The sequence below is a fragment of the Nomascus leucogenys genome, chromosome X (genome assembly GCF_006542625.1).
Source record: "Nomascus leucogenys isolate Asia chromosome X, Asia_NLE_v1, whole genome shotgun sequence".
In the NCBI taxonomy this organism is placed as follows: Eukaryota; Metazoa; Chordata; class Mammalia; order Primates; family Hylobatidae; genus Nomascus; species Nomascus leucogenys.
In genome coordinates, this window is record NC_044406.1 from 63,377,474 (window position 1) to 63,385,399 (window position 7,926).

At 47.5% G+C, this 7,926-nt stretch overlaps 1 pseudogene across 1 annotated transcript; it reads right to left on the bottom strand.

Moving 5' to 3' along the window:
* Nucleotides 1-6,199: 6,199 nt before the first annotated feature.
* On the bottom strand, nt 6,200-7,077 carry LOC101177225 (annotated as a pseudogene). Its single transcript, XR_004028661.1, has 2 exons — nt 6,968-7,077; nt 6,200-6,901 (listed from the first exon to the last, which is right to left on the bottom strand). The product of XR_004028661.1 is annotated as an inhibitor of growth protein 1 pseudogene (transcript).
* Between the last annotated feature and the right edge of the window lie 849 nt (nt 7,078-7,926).

Consider the following 7,926-nt stretch of genomic DNA (forward strand, 5'->3'; position numbering starts at 1 on the left):
ACCAGCCTGGCCAACATGGTGAAACCCTGTCTCTACTAAAAATACAAAAATTAGCCAAGCATGGTGGTGCACGCCTGTGATCCTAGCTACTCAGGAGGCTGAGGCAAGAGAATCACTTGAACCTGGGAGACGGAGGTTGCAGTGAGCCGAGATCGCACCACTGCACTCCAGCCTGAGCAACAGAGCAAGACTCTGTCTGAAAAAAAAAAAAAAAAACTCATCTAGTTTGTTTCTCTCCTTTCTCTTGTCACTATCATATGCCGCCTGATGTCCAGTCTCTGGAAAGCATTGTTTTATATAGTCTGTCCCTTTTGTTGCTATTGTTTTAGGCAGTAGGGTGAATTACTCAATCTTGGCCAAATGTAGAAGTCCCTCTGCCTCTTTGTGATACTGGGGTTTAAGATGTCAGAGGTCAGGTTTTTCTGGTCAGTGAGAGTGAGGTCCTGAGAGAGGGGGCTGAAATGGAATAGAAAATAAAGTTCCTGGAGTGAAGGCAGAATAAGAAATGTAAGGCTAGGCTGGGCGTGTGGCTCACACCTGTAATCCTGGCACTTTGGGAGGCCGAGGCAGGCGGATCACCTGAGATTGGGAGTTCGAGACCAGCCTGACCAACATGGAGAAACCCCATCTCTACTAAAAATACAAAATTAGCTGGGTATGATGGCACATGCCTGTAATCCCAGCTACTCGGGAGGTTGAGGCAGGAGAGTCGCTTGAACCAAGGAGGAGGAGGTTGCGGTGAGCTGAGATCGCGCCATTGCACTCCAGACTGGGCAACAAGAGTGAAACTCCGTCTCAAAAAAAAAAAAAAAAAAATGTAAGCCTAAATTGTTAAGTGAGTCATTCATGGGGATGCTCAACAGGCAAACTAAGTGGGAACAGAGCTGGTATTACAGACAGAGAGATGAGGATGGCAAAGGGCCTGGAGGAATAAATTAGCAGTAGCATCAGAGAATTACAAAGTATTTCTTATAGCTGGAATATAAAGTACGTAAGAAGCTGCTATGGTTTGAATGCGTCCCTTCTAAAATTCAGTTTTTGGCTTTATGATAATATCAAGAGATGGGTCTTTTAAGAGGTCATTAGGCCATGAGGGCCTCTCCCTCATGAACAGGATTAAGGCCCTCAGAAAGGAGAAAAGAGGCTTTTTAAAAACTCTTTTCCCTCCTCCTCCACCCCCTCCACTTTCCCCTCCTACTTGTTCCAAAAAAAAAAATTGCCCATAAAAGTTTCTGGATGGGAAAAAAAGAGGCTTCACAGAGCATTCAGTTTGCTTGCCCTGCCACCTCTGTCTTGTGAGCACAAAGAATTATTTTCCTTCAGAGGAGGCAGCCCTCACCAACAACCCAACATGCTGGCTCCTTGATCTTGGACTTCTCAGCCTTCAAAACTGTGAGAATACAAATTTCTATTCTTTAAAAATTACCCAATTTCAGGTATTCCGTCATAGCACCACAAAACAAAGACAGAAATCATGTCAGGAAATGAAATGGACAGGTGACTATATTTGAAGGATCCTGTCTGTTATACTAAGGAATTGGATTTTTTTTTTTTGAGATGGAGTCTCACTCTGTTGCCCAGGCTGAAGTGCAGTGGTGTGATCTCGGCTCACTGCAAGCTCCGCCTCCTGGGTTCATGCCATTCTCCTGCCTCAGCCTCCCAGGAATTGGGTATTTTCTTAAAGGCAATTGAGAAAGTCAAGAAATTGACAAATTATACTACAAAGCTATGGTAACAAAAACTACATAGTACTGGCATTAAAAACAGACACATAGACCAATGGAACAGAATAGAGAACCCAGAAACAAATCCATACATCTACAGTGAACTTCATTTTCTCGTTTTTTTTTTTTTTTTTTTTTTGAGACAGAGTCTCAGTCTTTCGCCAGGCTGGAGTGCAGTGGCGTGATCTTGGCTCACTGCAACCTCTGCCTCCCGGGTTCAAGCAATTCTCCTGCCTCAGCCTTCTGAGTAGCTGAGACTACAGGCACGCACCACCACACCCAGCTAATTTTTGTATTTTTACTAGAGGTGGGGTTTCACCATGTTGGCCAGGATGGTCTCAAACTCCTGACCTTGTGATCTGCACCCCCTTGGCCTCCCAAAGTGCTGGGATTACAGGCCTGAGTCACCATGCCCAGCCAGTGAACTCATTTTCGACAAAGGTGCCAAGAACACATATTGGGAAAAGGACAGTCTCTTCAATAAATGGTGCTGGGAAAACTGGATATCCATATGCAGAAGAATGAAACTAGACCCCTATCTCTCACCACATACAAAAATCAAATCAAAATGGATTAAATACATAAATCTAAAACCTCAAACTATGAAACTACTAAAAGAAAACATTGGGGAAACTCTCCCAAACAGTGAACTGGGCAAAGATTTCTTGAGTAATACCCCACAAGCAAAGGCAATTAAGGCAAAAATGAACAAGTGGGATCACATCAAGTTAAAAAGCGTCTGCGCAGCAAAGGAAACCATCAACACAGTGAAGAGACAACAATCCACAGAATGGAAGAAAATATTTGTAGACTATCTATCTGACAAGGGATTAATAACCAGAATATATAAGGAGCTCAAACAACTCTACAGGAAAAAAATCTAAAAACCTGATTTAAAAATGGGCAAAAGATCTGAATAGACATTTCTCAAAAGGAGACATACAAAGGGCCAACAGGTATATGAAAAGGTGCTCAACATCACTGATCACCAGAGAAATGCAAATCAAATCTACAGTGAGGTATCATCTCACTTTAGTTAAAATGGCTTTTATCCACAAGACAGGCAATAGCAAATGCTGGTGAGGATGTGGAGAAAAGGGAAACCTCATACACTGTTGGTGGGAATGTAAATTAGTACAACCACTATGGAGAACAGTTTGGAGGTTCCTCAAAAACTAAATATAGGCCGGGTGCAGTGGCTTATGCCTGTAATCCCAGCACTTTGGGAGGCCGAGGCAGGAGGATCATTCGAGCCAGGAGTTCAATATCCGCCTAGCAACATAGTGAGACCCACACTTGTAGTCCTAGAGCTTGAGGTGGGAGGATCGCTTGAGCCTTGGAGGTTGAGGCTACAGTGAGCTGTGATTGTGCCACTGCACTCCAGCCTGGATGATAGGGTGAGACCCTGTTTCAAAAAAAAAAAAAAGAAAACTAAAAATATAACTATAATTCAGCAACCCCTGCTAGGTGTATATACTCCCCCAAAAAGGGAATCAGTATGTTGAAAAGATATCTGCACTCCCATGTTTAGTGTGGCACTATTCATAATAGCCAAGATTTGGAAGCAACCTAAATGTCCATCAACAGACAAATGGATAAAGAAAATGTGCTACATATACACAATAAAGTACTATTAGCCATAAAAAAGAAGGAGAGCCTGTCATCTGTAACAACACGGATAGAACTGAAGGTCATTAAGTGAAATAAGCCAGGCACAGAAAGACAGACTTGGCATGTTCTCACTTACTTGTGGGAGCTAAAAATTAAAACAATTGAACTTATGGAGATAGATGGTAGAACAATGGTTACCAGAGGCTGGGAAGCATCTGGGGGTGGGGGAGAGTGGGAATGGTTAATGGGTACAAAAATAAAGTGAGATAGGGCTGGGCGTTGTGGCTCATGCCTGTAGTCCCGGCACTTTGGGAGGCCGATGCAGGTGGATCACCTGAGGTCAGGAGTTCGAGACCAGCCTGGCCAACATGGTGAAATCTCATTTCTACTAAAAATACAAAAATTAGCTGGGCGTGGTGGCAGGTGCCTGTAATCCCTGCTACTTGCGAGGCTGAGGCAGGAGAATCACTTGAATCCGGGAGGCAGAGGTTGCAGTGAACCAAGATCGTGCCATTGCACTCCAGCCTGGGTGACAGAGTGAGATCCTGTCTCAAAAATAAATAAATAAATAAATAAATAAATTATTTTAAAAAGTGAGATAGAATGAATAAGCTCTAGTATTTGATAGCACAACAGGGTGGCTACAGTCAACAATAATTTATTGTACATTTAAAAATAGCTAAAAGACAATAATTGGATTGTTTGTAATACAAGGAAAGGATAAATGCTTGAGGCGACGGATACCCCATTTACCCTGATGTGATTATTATGCATTGCATGTCTGTATCACAACATCTCATGTACCCCATAAACATGTACACCTAATATGTACTCACAAAAATTAAAAAATCACTTTAAAAAAAAGAAATTGGGAGGCCAGGGAGTCAGATGGTCATCTGGATAAATTCTGGAGTCTCGCAGCTGATGACAGGACATGGGGTGGAGAGGAGAACTAAAAGCTAGATTCAAAAATACCTACTGCATAAGGAGGCTGGGATACTAGTTTTAAGGTTGTGCAAAAGGTTATCAAGCCAAGTGTCCTCAGCCTCAAAAGAGCAGACATTTGTTGACCCAGGAGTAGCAGATTTGGCAATGGGGAGCTAGGAGAAAGCTTCTATCATGTCCTTCCCAACTCCTCTTTTTTTTTTTTTTTTTTTTCAAATTCTGCTTCACAACGATAGGAAGAGCCAACAGTGAAGGATCAAAAAGCCACGTTGCTATGAACTCTTGGCTGCCACAAGCCTTTTTTGTTTGTTTGTTTTGTTTTTGAGACAGAGTCTCGCTCTATCATCCAGGCTGGAGTGCAGTGGCGAGATCTCGGCTCACTGCAGCCTCTGCCTCCCGTGTTCAAGCGATTCTCCTGCCTCAGCCTGCCAAGTAGCTGGGACTACAGGCATGTGCCACCATTTTTGTATTTTTAGTAGAGATGGGGTTTCGCCATGTTGGCCAGGCTGGTCTCGATCCCCTGAACTCAAGTGATCTGCCTGCCTCGGCCTCCCAAAGGACTGGGATTATGGGCGTGAGCCACCAAGCTGGGTTTTTTTTATTTTATTTTTTTTTTAGATTAGTCAAGTGAAGCAGTGAGAGTGGAGAAGGAACAAAGAAATTTGTAGCTGGTTGTGATCAATTAGTTGTAAACACCACTGCACTCCGATCAGCCAGCCCATCTTTTTCATAGGCAGAATGCGACGGAAGAAGCCTGGAGCAGGCTGTGGGGAAGCAGGAGCCTCGGGAGAGAGCCCGATCCAGTTAAGGCAGGAGGTAGAAGGGAAAGTTCAGTGAAGAAAGCCAGGGTGTGCGGGAGTTTGTTTCTCACGGAGCAGGGGTTCCAGTGGTTATAGTGGAAAGGGCTCCAAGAAAAGCGAACAGTGGGAAAAACAGGTTCAGGTGTGTGTGGAGGAAAGGGAAGCATCTGGGGCTCTGACATTAGTTCTGACCTCTTTTCCAATCTTGTGAAGGTGGCAGCACCTCCTGTATTGTCATTATTTCTTTAATGGCATTCTTTTTAAAGTGTTTAATTCAAACCTATATTTGTAATTTCTAAAATGTTGATCACAGACCATTTTGTTGTTACACGTGTCTGCCAATGAAAACAAAAGGCAAAGAGAATCACTCCCATCCCTATAAAAGGAATGGCTCCTTTTCTAACACCCCCCCCCTTTTTTTTTTTGAGACAGAGTCTCGCTCTGTCGCCCAGACTGGAGTGCAGTGGCTCAGTCTTGGCTCACTGCAAGCTCTGCCTCCCAGGTTCATGCCATTCTCCTGCCTCAGCCTCCCGAGTAGCTGGGACTACAGGCGCCCGCCACCACGCCCAACTAATTTTTTTTTTTTAATTTTTAGTAGAGACGGGGTATCACCGTATTAGCCAGGATGGTCTCGATCTCCTGACCCCGTGATCCGCCCGCCTCGGCCTCCCAAAGTGCCGGGATTACAGGCGTGAGCCACCGCGCCCGGCCTCTAGCAACATTCTTTTTTTTTTCTTGAGACGGAGTCTCACTCTGTCGCCCAGGCTGGAGTGCAGTGGCGCAATCTCGGCTCACTGCAAGCTCCGCCTCCCGGCTTCACGCCATTCTCCTGCCTCAGCCTCTCCGAGTAGCTGGGACTACAGGCACCCGCCACCACGCTCGGCTAATTTTTTTGTATTTTTAGTAGAGACGGGGTTTCACCGTGGTCTCGATCTCCTGACCTCGTGATCCGCCCGCCTCGGCCTCCCAAAGTGCTGGGATTACAAGCGTGAGCCACCGCGCCCGGCCACATTCTTTAAAAATATACATTTTACACTCCCTGCATCTCAGCAAAGGTGGCAATGTAATCAACACACTGGCTTATTTTGTTCTCCTCACTATTAGACGCCTGTCCCCAAACTACCTGTTATAAGCCCTGTTTTTTTTGGATTTCTCAAGGGCTTTGCCCATCCTTCTTTCCCCGGCATCTGGGACAGCACCACTTGCACTTTGGTTTATGGTTGAGACTCACACACGAGAAGCGGAACCACTCGATCGGGCATTCCTTGTCGCAGCGGATCATCTCCCAGTAGGAGGACTCGCTGGGGTCGATGGGGAGGTCTGCGGGGGACGCCTGCCGCTACGCCTTGGCCATGGAGTTCCGCTTCTTCTTGGAGGTCTGGGCTTTCTTCTCCTTGGGCGTGCCCGAGGTGACGTCGTCGTGGTCGCGGTTGCTGGATGCGTTCTCACGGTTCTCGTTGTTGCGCTGTCGCCGAGAACGCTTTGCTGTTGGGCTTCTCCGCCTGCGCGGCCGCCTCGCCCCTGGGCCTGCCCGGGCCGACCTTTACGCCGTCGCCCGCTGCGTCGCCCTGCTCCTGCTGCTCCTGGAACAGCTCCACGTGGCTGTCCACCTGCCGCGTGCGGCCCTCCACCAGCTCCACCCTCTGGCTCTTGATCTGGATCTTCTGATCGCCCGGCTCCTAGCTGCGGATCAGGGCCTGCTGGGCGCAGGGTGGCACTCGGGGCTTCTGCGCACAGTCCGTGTCGCGGCGGACCTTCTCGTAGCACTCGTCCAGGTCCTTCAGGGTCTCCTCCAGCAAAGTCTCCGCGCCGCGAGCCCGGCTAACTCACGCCTCACCCGCCATGCGCGGCCGCACCCTCCGGTCTGCAGAGGTGTGGCATGTGAACGTCTGCGAGCCGGTGTCGCGGGACGCCGGGGGGGGGGGGCGGAGCGGGCCGCCCGAGCTGCAGCCCAGGCCCCCAGCCCCCAGCCCTAGCCCCGGCCCGGCCTCCGGCATTGCTCCGCGGCCGGAAGCGCAATGCCCTTCTTACTGTGCTCCATTGCAACCATTTTTACTTTCATTTGAACTTTTTTTTTGTTTTGATGGAGTCTCGCTCTGTAGCCTAGGCTGGAGTGCAGTGGCGCGATCTTGGCTCACCACAACCTCCGCCTCCTAGGTTCAAGCGATTCTCCTGCCTCAGCCTCCCAAATAGCTGGGACTACAGGCGCGCCATGCCTGGCTAATTTTTTGTGTTTTTAGTAGAGACAGGGTTTCACTATATTGGCCAGGCTGGTCTCGAACTCCTGACCCCGTGATCCGCCCGCCTCGGCCTTCCGAAGTGCTAGGATTACAGGCGTGAGCTAACTCTTACTTTGTTTTCTGCTTAAAACTCACATGATCTGATTGGCATGTCTCCAAGCAAACACGCTCTAGCCCTTATGAAATGTGCCCTCTGTGGCTAAAACCTTGTTACAATGTCTTAAGTCATGGCCCAAAAGGCCAGATTGTTTTCTCAGACACTGTCAAATAGGTCTGCATTTACCGCTGCTGTATCTTTCCTGCTATTCCAGAATCTCTGCTTTCAGTTGGAAGAAGTGGAAATGTGCCAAGGTTTTCAGGTTTTTCCCAGGCGTTGTTTTGTAGAAGCGCTTCGCTGGTTACTTGTGGAAGTGCTATTCAACCCTGTGTAAGTTACTAGAGGTCAGAAAGTTTGGTAAATTCTGTGACATACTCCAGATTCATAGTTTAGAAAAACAGCACCTCCACCGGGTGCAGTGGCTCATGCCTGTAATCCTACACTTTAGGAGGCAGAGGTGGGAGGATCTCTGGAAACTAGGAGCTGGAGACCAGCCTGGGCAACACAGG